This window comes from Oncorhynchus mykiss, chromosome 17 (assembly GCF_013265735.2).
Source record: "Oncorhynchus mykiss isolate Arlee chromosome 17, USDA_OmykA_1.1, whole genome shotgun sequence".
Classification (NCBI taxonomy): domain Eukaryota; kingdom Metazoa; phylum Chordata; class Actinopteri; order Salmoniformes; family Salmonidae; genus Oncorhynchus; species Oncorhynchus mykiss.
In genome coordinates this window covers 77072563-77087886 of record NC_048581.1, presented here as the reverse complement: position 1 = coordinate 77087886, position 15324 = coordinate 77072563, and the positions used below count along the sequence as shown (strand labels likewise).

Sequence of the window (15324 nt, the reverse complement as noted above, 5' to 3'; positions counted from 1 at the left end):
GGTTAGAAGCCTTGCCTACAGCTTTATAAAACATTGAGCTTTCAACACAATTTGTGATACATTTTCTGTAGGATATTGCATTTAGGCCTAGAGATAAATAGATGTAGTAGATATAACTAGATGCACCAGCCCTACAGTGGAATATATTTGAATTGGTTTGTTGACTTTGAATACTGGTCCTAATTGAATAATCATCTCAGGACGATATGCTCATAACATTCACTATGCAATTACCATGAGGTATTACACAAATTACCCTGACAGTCGTGAAATTAAACTACAGCTGTAACTCCCTCCATTTGGATGGCTGTGACTAATTCCAAATGGGCAACGCATATAAATGACCGTGTGCCATGTAATAAAAAAAAACTATCTATTTGGCTTTGAATGTGGAAATTAGAGCATGCAGGGTGTGTATTGAGAGCCTGATCGGTGCTGCATTTCATTTGCACGCGTTTTCATGTGTCATCAGTGAGCGCTTCACCACCTCTGCACTACCGCTGAAGCCCGGGGATGCGCAGAATGTTAATACATCTCGACTCAGAGATCACTCTGTCACAGTATTCCTCCAGACTGGCAGCATTTTTGGAGTGTCTTGGTTGTTGAAGGACTAAACCAAAGCACCTGTGAGTGAGAAGGCGACCTCGGAGTTGAAGCTCTGTCACTGCTGAGCTAATTGTTTGGGTGCCTCGGGATTACATCGAGGAGCATCTCCACCAAACCAAGAGGAGAGAGGCATATGCGGGACTTTTTACGAGTGTAGTGTGCACGGACTGGGATTCTGTGGACCAGCGTTTACGCGCAACCTCTCGATGGGATTCTGAATGAGAGAACCAAAGCTGCTACGAAAATGTATATATATTTTTAAAGGACATAGAGACACTCGATAAATACCACCACTTATGTCCGGCTCATTTCTCTGATCATACAATTTCATGAAGAGGAAAAAACATTCTGTTTAACAACTCAGTGAGTATTTATTAGTTGACTTGATAAGCTTCTACATATGTCAAAAGGCTACTTTAAAATGTCTCTCATAATAGTGGGTACATTGCATGTCAGTATGAGTGTCTATGCATTCCACAATCGCTCCTCATAGGCTATTAGACTACAAGTATTTTTCGAAATGCTGGGAAGTTTATTTTTAATTTTCAATAAATGAAAAGGCAGTGAGAAATATCCGAATGATTTTATAGTTAGCAATGTTATGGCAACTGCAACGTAAATCACACGGTCCATTGTTATGGTTGGTTTTGTGGCTAGCAAGAACAGCCAAATGAGAGGTAAAAACACCTACGGGGCTGAATTATTCCCGAACACTGCAATATACCCCTGACATCTATTACTACAGAGGAAAGGATTGTGTCCATTTTATTTGAGCTCAATTGGTTTTGAAATCCCTTCTGAAGAGTGGCAATCTTTTTCTTGCTTCACATTTTCACTTATGGGCAGTGGCAAAGGTGAAACAGAAACAACACCCTGATTCAATAATTTATTACACTTCCTGTCTTCTGAATTGTAGAAAAAGCTATTTCATGTTAAAAACAAATATATTGAAGTGTGTAAGGGGGCACCATCAGACGGGATATATAATGGTTGTGCATGATCATCTCATGCATAATTGAGCCGTGAATGGCTGCTCCAGGCTACTGAGATCTGTCTTGGTGCTCAGGCAGCTCTGTTAACTCATCTAGGGCACAAGGGGCTGCTTTGCTTTGTGCGGTGCGGCCAGGGAAGGTACAGTAGTCTTCATAGCTCTTGACTGCAGATAGGCTATAATGCTGAGGTTGGTTGCAACAGAGCCCCCTTTCTCCACATAGTCAGATGCACCTTGTTTCTCTTGAACACAATCTTTTCCATATTAAACTGTGATTAGTCATCCAACACATAATTCAATTATGCTTTTAATTATGTTGTTATGCTTTTAATTATGTTGCTGGCATTGTATTGTGTATTGTATTTTTCCTGATAAGTACCTTGACTCCTCTGACTGTGTGGAATGATTGCCTACAGGCTGCCCTCTGGGGGACCTTTGTGACCAAAACCGTGTCACGTTTGTTCTATTTTCTCTAGCTAAATGCATATATGAATGTCTCAAAACTCTTGTCTCTTCTGTTTTGACCATATAGTGGACCCCTTAAAAAAGATAGAACTCAAGCTGCAGCAGAATTGCACATGCTCAGCCAATACACATCTTCAAAGTATGAGCTATTCATGGGGGATTTTGATCCCTCTCCTCTATTCATGTTTATTTATAGATTTCTCTAGCATGATTTGCTCATCTCATTTTGTGGCTAACAAGAACAGCCAAATGAGAGGTGAAAACATCATAAGTGCCTATGGTGCTGAGTTATTCCTGAACACTGCAATATACCCCTGACATCTATTACTACAGAGGAAAGGGTTGTGTCCCTTTATTTGAGCTCAATTGGTTTTGAAATCCCTTCTGAAGAACATCAGAGTGGCAATCTTCTTACAGTAAGTGCATTTCTGTTTTGAATATAGTGCTGTACATGGATGCACAGAGATCTAGCTCTAGTCTAGAGATAATCTGTCCTTCTACCTCTTCATTCCACACATCCCACACCTCCAACCCAGTGATGTATCTATGGCTATTGGGATGGGGGTCTGGAGATATGCGACCACAATGATGGGGTTGTGGAACGGATCACTTCTCACTGTCTGATAAAGTGATGCTACAGAGGTTTTGTATAATTTCAGCCAGTAGTCTTGAAAGCAGTGCTCACAAGCCATAACAGGTCCTCGAAAATTATGCACAGTTGTGTACTACGTCATTTGTCCATTCATATATGTTATGTCGTTGCTATTCGTACGATATGTTACACATTTGTAAGTGCTTAAGATCCCAGACTGCATCTTTAAGTGCATTTACTCTTCTGCCTGGCCCCATGGTTTGCAGAAGCTGCTGGGTTCACCAATGCATTGGACTCTTTGTTAACATCTGAGGGAATGGCTGGATTATACTGTCTGTTGTCTTTTGAACAGTGTGGCCTTCCAGGAATTATTTTGTTTTTCACAGTTATAAGAACCTTCCTTCTTTGGCAACATGTTTTCACCAGATCAGATCAGTCACCCCACCCTTTGTGCACAGCTGTTATTGGGGTGTTAAACAAATTCTCTCACTTAATGTGTGAAAACATTTAATTTCTTCCCCTGAAAATATCTTGCTACATAAAATGTAGATTCATGGATTACATTTGTGACATATTGATTGTCTTCAAATGCAATATTGTTGATTAAAAACCTTAATCTTTACAAATAATTTTAAATGTTGAGGTTTGGCGTTACTTTCTCATTTTCAGTTAACCATTCATCTGTTATACTATACTGTAGCTACATAAAACAATTGTGACTCAACGTCACTATAATGTTTCTCTGAGTGACAGAAGTGAGAAACGCAATAACATTTGCCTCTTTTTGGGCTCTGTCTATATTACTCATTGATGTGATCTGTGCATTTTTGGTCTTAATCACAGCCAGTTTGTCAGTTCTAATCATATGTTATCTTATGCACGCATGTATCTAATGACATGTCAATCAGTCATCTTTATGGAACGTCTCAGTGTTCTGCATTATGTGATGAGCTTCCATGGCAGCTGCACTTAAAACAGCAGACAGAGACATCTCAGGAGAGGCATTCATATGATTATGTAAAACCATTCTTTAATTGGATGGAAATGGTACAAAGTTTTAAGGAGAGCAAGGGAGGCAGTAAAGTAAGAGGTTACAAAATATATTCCAAGTCACTACATTGAAATGGTCTTGGACAAACACCGTTCAGTTACTCAGCTCAGTGCATTTAGAACATCATTGTGTAACAATCTCAAAGACTTCTTTCAATGCCCTTGTTCTGTTCTTTAATACCCAACTTTGATATCCTAACCATGTGCAATGCAACATTTATTCATCCTCATTGGCCCATGTGAAATTAAGTCTACTCAGTAGCCGGATCGCTGGATAAACTAAACAGTGAGGCACACTCAGATGACGATGAGCTCATTATCTTTCTTGGGTAAATCACGGCGCATGGTGGAACTTAGAATTGTAATCATCTCTCTGGTCGATGCTGGCCTTTTCCTACGGAGTGCAATAATAGTGATTACAGCACAATTATATGTATCCTGTTCTAAAAAGAGACAATCTTCAATATGAATGAGGTTTTAGATGGGGCTTGTCTTGTCATACAGTGAATAGCCTACCTATGATCTGCTTTTCTAATCTAACTGTGTAACAGTGTCTCCTTTTGAGGTGTACACTACAGTATATGCTGGTCCAGCTTTGTTTGCCATAGGTCATGTTGCATCAGAAAACAGCTCACCCTCTCTCTCATGTTGTGATGGAACCTCTCTCCTTTACTCCTGCCATTATTAGATTCTTTGGAATTATGCATCCCCTCAGGGGAGAACAAATGCCTTTAACCACCTATCCTATCATTTATGCACCAAACAACAGCCCCTCTAACCAAGAAGTCATCTAATTTACTCTGGGATACGTTTAGCCATTGACTTTCATTAGGCTTAGCTATTGTGAAGGTGAAACTGTGATGCCTCATTACATTTGGCAGAGCAATCTCGTATTCATAATTTCACTTCACCTCCGCCAGTGCGTAATGATATCCAGCCATCCTTACCATTATAGTACATGGCCAAATAGAAGACAGACTGTCATTATAATGCATACCTACACTGAGTGTACAAAACATTAAGGACACCTTCCTAATTGAGTTGCACCCCCCCCCCCCCCCCTTTTTGCACTCAGAACAGCCTTAATTCATCAGAGCATGGACTACAAGGTGTCGAAAGCGTTCCACAAGGATACTGGCCCATGTTGACTTCAATGCTTCACACAGATGTGCCAATGCCCATGTTGACTCAAATGCTTCCCACAGTTGTGTCAAGTTGGCTAGATGTCCTTTTGGTGGTGGACCATTCTTGATAGACACAGGAAACTGTTGAGCGTGAAAAGCCCAGCAGCGTTACAGTTCTTGACACAAACTGGTGCGCCTGGCACCTACTACCATACCCTGTTCAAAGGCACTTACATTTGTTGTCTTGACCCTCTGAATGGAACCCATACACAATCCATTTCTCAATTGTCTCGAAGCTTAAAAATGCTTCTTAACCTGTCTCCTGTCCTTCTTCTACACTGACTGAAGTGGATTCACTTGGGCCACCCGAGTGGGCACTGCATCCCAGTGCATAAGGTGTCACTACAGACACCCTGGTTTGAATCCAGGCTGTATGACAACCGGCCGTGATTGGGAGTCCCATAGGGCGGTGCACAATTAGCCCAGTGTCGTCCGGGTTTGGCCAGTGTAGGCTGTCAATGTAAATAATATTTGTTCTTAACTGACTTGCCTAGTTAAATACATTTTTATTTTTTAAATGTTTTAAAACAAGTAGCGTTAATAAAGGGTCATAGCTTTCACCTGGGTTTACCTGTCATGGACAGAGCATGTGTCTTTCATGTTTTGTATTTGCAGTATAAGCTCTTCATTTTTGATGAACTCAGTGGAGATATTTTGCTTGACATGTTGACTGCCCAACTTGATTTCTCCCACAAGCAGGGGTTCCAACATGTCAAGCAAAGTCTTCACCAGCGTATGTAAGCAAAAACCATTTAGGCCAACCTCTCTGCTCAGCCTGGAAAGAGTGGCCAAAAGGGTGTTTAGCATCCCCAGTGGCTAAATGTGGAGAGTATATTCTCCGCTGCTGACCGGCTCTCCAGGTACCATCGCATGAGCCTGAAGCCACAGACTGGCCAAACTTGTGTTTCTAAAAATGAATTCAAAGTCACTAATAAGTCATTTTTCATTTAATTTGTATTTAATTCTAAGTAAGTCACAGACTATATGCACAATTTATAGACTATAATGATTTAATACAATGAAATGTTGTTTAAATGCTGCGCGTTTATGTCCCTAATAATAATAATAATTTAGCCTAAATAATCAGTTTTCCCCCTTCTTAGGCTCCTTGTCCGGCCTCCTGACCTATTTAGAGTGTTTATATGCTGCTTAATATGACATGTAACCTATTTGAAATTATGTGAGCTTCTTAAATTCACCTTTTTCATGTTTATTCAAATGCTTTTCATTCAAATCCTTATGGTTTGGTTTCAATACTTTAACTATTTGTAGATCCAGGTAGTCACACAAATAGATGGGTGTTGGTTAAATTGGGATTTTAATGAATGGATTGAATTTGGAGCGGGAGTTGTTTTTCCTGTGAGCATGGAGCGGTAGGAAAGGACATGGAGCCCAAGCACCGTTCCATGAGCAATGAGCGGGATTTCCAACAGCTCAACTCCGCTCACATACTCTGGTCTCCACTGAGGTTGTCAAAATAAAGAGCTCATCTTGAAAATACTAGAGGTACAGTCGGTCCTCCTTGGGTCCCTGCATTAGACCGGGAAGGATAGGATGGGATGACTGGGATGGAGCAGAGCAAACCAGACACACTGAGGAATGTGGCACACATCTCTACCCAGTTCGATCTCAAAGCGTGTAATCCAATGTGACACAATTTTACAGTGGCAAAATGCCCCCTAAAACTTGAAAGACACCAGGAAATCCACTCTGAGACACACTGTGCCCCGTAATTACAGCAGATGAGGAACAATTGCTGGCACTAGGACCATGGTGCTAAACCAGCACTGGTCGGAAGATTATGTAATCTATAACCAAATTAGATCCCCCCCCCCCCCCTGAAGAGTGTGTTCTAGGCGACAGTGTAGGTGGCTTCAGGAGGCTGGTGCTTCTTGCACAATGTGACTCATTACAATGGATATACAATAACTGCTAGGCCTATACTGCTCCCTTTAATTAAACTGCATACACAATTCTGTCTTGGTTTGTAAAACATTTTAAGACGATGAAACCATAGTTTTATATGCCATATTACTGCTATATTAAGAATGCAAAAGATAGTAGTGCCCTATTGGGTTAATCCACAAAAGTGTCACGTTCTAAGAATGTGGAGAAGGGATAGGATGCTTAATCCTGAGAGGCATATCAGTTACCTGTGGTAACAGGGATGTATTGTCGGTCATAGCTTTAGGAAAGAAAGCTTAAATTGGAATTGTAGAAAATAGGCACAAGTTCCAGATCAGAAATTGTTTAACCTGTTAAGCCTATAGGGGCGCTATTTCATTATTGGATAAAAAAGCGTGCCCGTTTTAACAAAAGGCTAAGCTTGAGAGCTAGCATATTTATTTCATTTCATTTGCGATTTTCATGAATAGTTAACGTTGCGTTATGCTAATGAGCTTGCCGGGATAAATACACTCCTGGATACAGGTTTTTTTGGTAGCCAAACGTGACGCACCAAACGGAGCGATTTCTCCTAAAGAAATAATCTTTCAGGAAAAACTGAACATTTGCTATCTAACAGAGTCTCCTCATTGAAAACATCTGAAGTTCTTCAAAGGTAAATTATTTTATTTGAATGCTTTTCTGGTTTTTGTGAAAGTGTTGCCTGCTAAATGCTAACGATAATGCTAAAGCTAAATGCTACGCTAGCTACTGTTACACAAATGATTGTGTTCCTATGGTTGAGAAGCATATTTTGAAAATCTGAGATGACAGTGTTGTTAACAAAAGGCTAAGCTTGAGAGCTAGCATATTTATTTAATTTCATTTGCGATTTTCATGAATAGTTAACGTTGCGTAATGGTAATGAGCTTGAGTCTGTATTCACGATACCGGATCCGGGATGGGTAGATCAGAGAGGTTAAATGCCCATTAGATTACTTGTCAGACAATATTATGTATGGTGCATGTGAACTCAAATCAAATCAAATCAAATGATATTAGCCACATGCGCCGAATACAACAGGTAGACCTTACAGTGAAACGCTTACCTACGAGCCCCTAACCGAACCCCTAATAAAAAATATGGATAAGAATAAGAGATAAAAGTAACAAGTAATTAAAGAGCAGCTGTAAAATAACAATATATACAGGGGGGGTGCTGGTACAAAGTCAATGTGCGGGGGCACTGGTTAGTTGAGGTAGTATGTACATGTAGGTAGAGTTAATTAAAGTGACTATGCATAGATGACACCAGGACTGGTGTGGAGAGGGGGGGGGGGACAATGCGAAGAGTCTGGGTAGCAATCAGGGTGCTCTCGATGGTGCAGCTGTCAAACATTTTGAGGATCTGAGGACCCATGCCAAGTCTTTTCAGTCTCCTGGGGGGAATAGGTTTTGTCGTGCCCGTATCATGACTGTCATGGTGTGCTTGGGCCATGTTAGTTTGTTGGTGATGTGGACACCAAGAAACTTGAAGCTCTCGACCTGGTCCACTGTAGCCCTGTTGATGAGAATAGGGGCGTACTCGGTCCTCTTTTTCCTGTAGTCCATAATCATCTCTTTTGTCTTGATCACGTTGAGGGAGAGGTTGTTGTCCTGGCACCACATGGCCAGGTCTCTGACCACCTCCCTAAAGGCTGTCTTGTTGTTGTCGGTGATCAGGCCTACCACTGTTGTGTCATCGGCAAATTTAATGGTGGTGTTGGAGTCGTGCCTGGCCGTGCAGTCATGAGTGAACAGGGATTACAGGATGGGGCTGAGCACGCACCCCTGAGGGGCCCCAGTGTTGAGGATCAGCGTGGCGGATGTATTGTTACCCACCCTTACCACCTGGGTGCGGCCCATCAGGAAGTCCAGGATCCAGTTGCAGACGAAGGTGTTTAGTCCCAGGGTCCTTATCTTATTGATGAGCTTTGAGGGAACTATGGTGTTGAACGCTGAGCTCTAGTCAATGAATAGCATTCTCACATAGGTATTCCTTTTGTCCAGGTGGGAAAGGGCAGGGTGGAGTGCAATAGAGACTGCATCATCTGTGGATCTGTTGGGGCGGTATGCAAATTGGAGTGGGTCTAGGGTTTCTGGGATGATGGTGTTGATGTGAGCCATGACCAGCCCTTCAAAGCACTTCATGGCTACAGACGTGAGTGCTATGGGTCGTTAGTCATTTAGGCAGGTTACTTTAGTGTTCTTGGGCACAGGCACTATGGTGGTCTACTTAAAACATGTTGGTATTACAGACTCGGACAGGGAGAGTTTGAAAATATCAGTGAAGACACTTGCTAGTTGGCCTGTGCATGCTCGCAGTACACATCCTGGTAATCCGTCTAGCCCTGCGGCCTTGTGAGTGTTGACCTGTCTAAAGGTCTTACTCACATCGGCTGCGGAGAGCGTGATCACACAGCCTTCCGGTACAGCTGGTGCTCTCATGCATGTTTCAGTGTTATTTGCCTCGAAGCGAACATAGAAGTAGTTTAGCTTGTCCTGTAGGCTCGTGCCACTGGGCAGCTCTCAGCTGTGCTTCCCTTTGTAGTCTGTAAAGGTTGGCAGGCCCTGCCACATCCGACGAGCGTCAGAGCCGGTGTAGTACGACTTGATCTTAGTCCTGTATTGATGCTCAGTTCAGACTTTGTGAGCATGGCATAGGCTCAATGGAAAAACTTATTTCTAGCTTCTGACTGTGAAACCAGGTTTGAAAGCTTTTGAAAGGGAATATTGAAAACCTTAGTAAGTAACCCAATGCAAAAATAATCAAATAATTTAGGAGTGATTTCATGTAATATATGTATCATGTATCATTTCAATGGATTATGAGGTAATGGAATACATATCCACAAACTCAGGACTAATGCACACATTTCATTTAATTGGGCTAAGATTTCTGTCATGAGACCTTCATCAGAGCAGGGATGGATTATAAATTAAAATGACAAGCAAGGGGCTTCCGGTATTGCGCTGAGCTGATCAGTCGTGTCTTTTTCAGCTCCGCTACAAATTTGAAATACATCCTGAAATAAGTTCACCCTTAAGCTTAATGTACCAGGAAAGGCAGTGATAGTTTATTAGCTTCGAAAACCCACAATGCCGACAAAGAAAAGTCATACCAAAAAGGCAGACTTAATAAGTGAAAGTTTAAAGTCTGAGGACGAAGGCGTTGCGCTAGCTTCATGTGCTAGAGGTGGAAGCAGGACTGAGGCGACAAACATGTGCAGTGCCGTTATCTCCAAAGATATCTTCAAGGCCATCAAAGATATGCAGAATTATCTATCAAATTCGAAAATGTACTGTCTGCAGTGGATGACATTACTCACCTGTGTGTGGATCTATTGAGCACCTTATACGGAGTGTCACTGGGAGGGGGAGGTCTGTTAGAGACTGAGGTAAGATGGTTAATCACACGTTCATGCTTGATTGTTAGGCATGTGTTTTTGTACGTTGACGTGCTTTAAAGCGTCCTTTGTGTTTTTGTTTATGGTGGTAACAGAGGTCTATTGGTATATTAGGCTGATCCAATGTGCTCTTATGGGGCAATGTTCTATTTCAAGTGTACCTGGTAAAGTCGATGACTCATAGTGTTAAGGTTAAATTTACATCCTGGAACTGAATGGGATTAAATAAAATCGGCAAAATAAAACAGGTAATAAGTAGATCAAAACAACTTCAGGCGAAGATCATATTTTTGCAAGAATCACATCTATTATCTGGCGACATTCCTAAGATATGCCTGGGTGGCCTGGGAAAATCATTGCAGTCTCACTTAGTTCCCATGCAAGGGGAGTTATTATTCTTATCCATAAGTCCATTCCATATCAGATATTGCAAACAATTTGTGATCCTGCCGGCAGATATGTTATTATTATTATGTACCTTGCTGTCCGAGCAGTTCACGAAGATCACTCTGTTCCCAACGAAGATGTCTCTGAATTCTTTAATTATTTGTTTTTAAACCTTTCCACACTTCCAGGTAATTATATTGTTGCAGGAGACTTTAATTGCACTTTGGATCCTGTTAAAGATCGCACTCCAGGTTCGAACTACTCCCACATTACGCTTTATGAAGGATTTAAACTTAATAGAGATTTGTCGAGAAATGAAACCAGATGATGTGGAATACTCCTGTTACTCTAGCACTCACCAGACCTATTCCTGAATCGATAATTGTTTGATCTGAGCAGCATTATGCTCTACAATTAAAAATTGCTTTAATGGTAGCATTGTTATATTTTCTAATTTAGTAGGTGACCCACCTAAACGGCGCTTCCAACCTAAATGGCTGCAAGATACAAGTTTTACAGAATACATTGGACAGCAAATTGACGTATACTTTTCAATTTAATACAGCAGACTTCAACTTGCACTAGATGGGAAGCCTCTAAAGGTTTCATAAGGCGTCAAATTATACATTTCACCAGCTCAAAGTAAAAAAATACTTGTCAGAAAAGGAAATGACCTGAAACCAAAATTAAAACTCTGGAGAGAGAAATTTTCCTCACCAGTTTCACAGGTGCACACAAGAAGTTGCTCTTGTTCAGGGCTCAATATAACATCATTTCTATGGGTAGAGCTGCAGCAAGCTTATTGAGACTAAACCAATTTTATTATGACCAGGGTGAAAAAGCTGGGAAGCTGTTGGCCTGGCGAATCAAACAGCACTAAACCGAGAGAGCAATCAATTCAATTCAGGATGCAGGGGGAGCTGTGATGGTAGACCCTCGGCAGATAATACCTTTAAATCCTTTTATGAAAAATGATATGCATCAGAGTATCCTCCTGAAAATGATACCCAGGCTAGCTTTTTAGATAGATTGGAGTTTCCCAACATTTCTGATGAATCTAAGGATATTCTTAATGCTGAGCTGACTGTGTAGGAAATGTCCAATGCAATTGATAGTATGAGGGTGGGAAGGGCATCTGGCCCATACATCTACAAGAGATTTAAAAACAAACTGTGCACTCTCCTCCTGGATATGTTTTAGGAATCTTATGAAAATGGTCTCCTGCACCCTTTTTTGAGAGGAGCTCTGATCAATCTGCTCCTAAAACCTGGAAAGCTGCATACTCTGTCAATCACCACATCCTTATCAGCAGACTCAACAGCCTTGGTTTCTCAAATGATTGCCTCGCATGGTTCACCAACTACTTCTCTGTGTCAAATCGGAGGGCCTGTTGTCCGGGCCTCTGGCAGTCTCTATGGGGGTGTCACAGGGTTCAATTCTTGGGCCGACTCTATTCTCTGTATACATCAATCATGTCGCTCTTGCTGCCAGTGAGTCTTGGATCCACCTCTACGCAAACAACACCATTCTGTATACTTCTGGCCCCTCTTTGGACACTGTGTTAACTAACCTCCAGACGAGATTTAATGCCATACAACTCTCCTTCCGTGGCCTCCAACTGCTCTTAAATGCAAGTAAAACTAATGCATGCTCTTCAACCGATCGTTGCCCGCACCTGCCCGCCCGTCCAGCCTCACGTTTTAGTCCTATCTGGTGAAACCACAGTTTCCCTCCTGGGAGAGCTGATCCAGGTTTCCAACTATGGGCCATCAAGTGTTTAATAATCTTGTTAGGGCTAGGGGTTATGCTAGCGGAAAAGGCAGAGAATGAAATTAAAAAATATTTTTTTGAAGTATTTAGCTTTCATACATTCACAAGTGCAAAACATCAAATTAAAGCTTAAATTCTTGTTAATCTACACATCATGTCCGATATCAAAAAGGCTTTACAGCGAAAGCACACCATATGATTATGTTAGGTCAGAGCCTAGTCACGAAAACACATACAGCCATTTTCCAGCCAAAGAGAGGAGTCACAAAAAGCAGAAATAGAGAGAAAATTAATCACTAACCTTTGATCTTCATCAGATGGCACTCAGGACTTCATGTTACACAATATATGTATGTTTTGTTCGATAAAGTTCATATTTATATCCAAAAATCTCAGTTTACATTGGCGCATTATGGTCGAAGACATCCGGCGGATTTTCAGAGAGCCACATCAATTTACAGAAATACTCATCATAAACTTTGATAAAAGATACAAGTATTATGCACAGAATTATAGATATACTTCTCCTTAATGCAACCGCTGTGTCAGATTTAAAATAATCTTCATCAGAATGCACTACCCGGCATCCCAGTTCCACAATACATTTTAGTTTTGTTCGATAACGTCCATCATTTATGTCCAAATACCTCCTTTTTGTTAGCGCTTAGTAAACAAATCCAAACTCACGAGGCGCGGCCAAGTCCAGGCGAAAGTTCAGACGACAAGTTCAAAAAGTTATATTACAGTTCATAGAAACATGTCAAACGATGTATAGAATCAATCTTTAGGATGTTTTTAATATAAATCTTCAATAATGTTCCAACTGGAGAGTTCCTTTGTCTTTAGAAATACAATGGAACGCAGGTCGCACTCACAGGTGCATGATCAGCTCATGGCCTTCTGCCAGACCTCTGGTTGAAACAGCTCTCATTCGCCCCCACTTCACAGTAGAAGCCTCAAACAATGTTCTAAAGACTGTTGACATCTAGTGGAAGCCTTACGAAGTGCAATATGACCCCATAGACACTGTATATTCGATAGGCAATGAGTTGAAAAACTACACTTTCCCACTTCCTGGTTGGATTTTTCTCAGGTTTTCGCCTGCCATATGAGTTCTGTTATACTCACAGACATCATTCAAACAGTTTTAGAAACTTCAAAGTGTTTTCTATCCAATACTACTACTAATATGCATATATTAGCTTCTGGGCCTGAGTAGCAGGAAGTTTATTCTGGGCATGCTTTTCATCCGAATGTGAAAATGCTGCCCCCTATCCCAAACATGTTTTAAGGAAAGTTTGAGACCTGTATAAAGACGGTATTTTTATGTCACTTGAAGTACTCATAGCAAAGTATGACATTCCTAGAAAACAGTTTTTAAAATATTTACAGCAAAGGAGCTTCCTCATAGTTGCCCAAATCCAAAACCTAACATAACCCCTTCTGTCCACTTTAGAAAATACGATCTCAACCCATTGTAATGGTAAGGGTAGAATTTCAGCTCTACACAATATGCAACCAAATCCTCTGCGCACACACTGAACTCTTGGAAGGAAGATATTTGGAAGGACATAGACTTGGACAAATGGAGTAGTTAGTATATGTACTAAGGCTCAGACACAAACTGTGAATACTCGGCTAAAACTATTGCAGTACAATTGGTTGATGTGAACATATGTAACCCCTGCTAAGTTAAATACGTTTAATAGTACAATTCCAGATATATGCTACAAGTATAATCAGTCTAAAGGAACTCTGTTTCACTGTCTGTGGCACTGTGAGAAAATCCAAGATTTTTAGGAGGTATCACATATGATATCCCAAATAGTGTCAGTAAAATTGCCTCTCCATCCCAAAGTGTTTATCCTGGGGTTGTACCCAATCAGTAATCATCTAACAGATCAAGTTCAAACACTTATAGATATGTGCTTGTTGCAAGCAAAACGCTTGATAGCTCTTGCCTGGAAAAGTGTGAACAGGCCTAGTATTGCCCAATGGCTTAGGGAAATGTCATCTTGCCTAATAATGGAAAAGATAACATATACGGTTAAAGGTAAACAAGACACTTTTGAAGAGATTTGGGGACCATTTTTGGATTTTGTTGAGCAGAGCGATGTGTGTGAAATATTGGCTAATGAAGGGAACTCTGGGTAGTGTACTATTCCTTCCAAGAGTTCAGTTTGTGCGCAGGGGATTCAGTTGAGCCAGACTCTAGCATATTGTATAGAGCTGAAATTATCATTAAAATAGGTTGAGATCTGTTATGTTTTGTGCATGTGGGGTTGTGGTGAGAGATATCTGATTTGGCTTGTGGCACTGTGTTTCATCTGAAATTTGTTCCAATTATGTTCTATACTATTGGATCAGACCACTGTAAAATGTAATTTTGGTGGTTTTATGCTTCTGTAACACTTTTGTTTCGTCTTAGTTGTTTCATCATTTATTTTTTTATTTTTTTTGTTTCTGTTAACTTTTTATGTGGTTTTGCTATAATTATTTTTCCTGTAATATCTCTGCTTATCTGTCTTATTAAATAAAAATCTATAAACGTATTGTTCAATTAAAATATATATATATATCCCACCTCTGCAAAAATGGGATGCATATTGAGAGAATAAACTTTTTTTTCTGCTAGTCAAAGGAGACACAGAAGACCGGTAGTGTTTTGAAAGGAACATTTATCTATAGTATTTATTCACAAATGCGTAAGTTTCTCATTGTATGCTGTTACCAGCAGTATGTGCCACATATTAGGCTATATATTAGTATCTGCTAACTGTATGGTGTCTGCCAGTTTCTATTAATAGGCTGAGGAAAGTCAATTTTGAGGTCAATCATTTCCAACCCCCTCTTTCCTGTGATGTTTAGCAGATTTGTGCTTGTTGCTCAGATTCACACGAAATCCACTGAGATGGTTTAGTCATGAAAAAACAGGCCCACTTAGCAATT

At 40.7% G+C, this 15324-nt stretch overlaps 1 protein-coding gene across 2 annotated transcripts in view; it reads left to right on the top strand.

Moving 5' to 3' along the window:
* Positions 1 to 459: 459 nt before the first annotated feature.
* The window catches only part of LOC110494605 (contactin-3), a 79189-nt gene continuing 64324 nt past the window's right edge, over positions 460 to 15324 (top strand). Inside the window, exon 1 of one of the 2 annotated variants that reach the window (XM_021569821.2) lies at positions 460 to 969. The gene's annotated coding sequence lies outside the window, so the exon portion shown is untranslated. The remainder of the gene's footprint in view (positions 970 to 15324) is intronic. The other variant, XM_021569820.2, reaches the window with a different exon arrangement.